The sequence below is a fragment of the Octopus bimaculoides genome, chromosome 7 (assembly GCF_001194135.2).
Source record: "Octopus bimaculoides isolate UCB-OBI-ISO-001 chromosome 7, ASM119413v2, whole genome shotgun sequence".
Lineage (NCBI taxonomy): Eukaryota > Metazoa > Mollusca > Cephalopoda > Octopoda > Octopodidae > Octopus > Octopus bimaculoides.
In genome coordinates, this window is record NC_068987.1 from 90,651,155 (window position 1) to 90,652,410 (window position 1,256).

Consider the following 1,256-nt stretch of genomic DNA (forward strand, 5'->3'; position numbering starts at 1 on the left):
TTTAGTTTCATTACTATGGCGACAGTCCAGATACTTATTGATCTGACCTCGTATTTCCATTGATACAATTACATGTCGATAATAAATTATATATACTTGTTCTATATCCAGCGACTATATATATATATATATATATAAACCTGGGACAACTTTGTCGGTTCTGATAGAAATACCGTCGTTATAAGCCAAGTATTTTTTTTTAAGACTGGACATATAAAACCTGCTGATTAGTAATTGTTATAGCACCTGGCAAGAATCTTGCAAAAAAAAAAGAAGTAGCTTGTACTGGAGTAAAAATCAAATACATAAGCTTTCAACTAGAAATTTATACTATGATACAGAAAGCTGCTTATTAATTAGTTTGGAGTATGAAACTTTTATAAAAAAGAAAACAATTATTAAAGTCTACACTGTCGAGAAAATTCTTAAAATTTTTATTCCAATATAATTTTTAATGAAAATGTCGCTTCCATGATTTTTTCATAACTGAAGATTTCAACTACAGAAAAATAATTTTAGTTCACTGCAAGCTAGCGTTCCCCCTTCATTTTTTATCTCTATCTCTCTCTCTCTCTTTCTCTCTCTTTCTTACACTTAGGACTATAGCATGAAATCTGTTACATATTCTCGATAGTTAATTCATTTGCTGAGATTTTTTATTGTTCGTGTTATTGCAGTTCATATCATAAACGGGAATGAAGTAATATCCTTTTCCATCTCAGTCAATCTGTAATTGTGTGTTTATGTAGGTTGTTAATACTAAAATGTGATCGGTTTGAAAAATTGTTTAGATACTAAAATACTTTTCTTAGCATGAAACCAATGGTAGCCTTAATACACAAATAAAGAAATTCTATCTACCAATGCCGTGTTGCGCACTCATTTTCATTGTTCGACATTTACGTATATACATATATATACATACATACACACACACACACACACACACACACACACACACACACACACATATATATAGGGAGAATTCACCAAAAAAACAACAGACGAAGACAGGTGGTGTTGAAAACAAATAGATGTATTAGTATAACGCTGGGGAATTGAGAAAGTCTTTAACATTTCAAGCCTACGCTCTTCTACAGAAAGGAACATATATATACTATAATATAATATAATATAATATAATATAATACAATATAAACAATATATATGTGCATATATATATACGTATATGAACATACTTACATCTATACATACACACACACACACACACACACATATACATATATATATATATA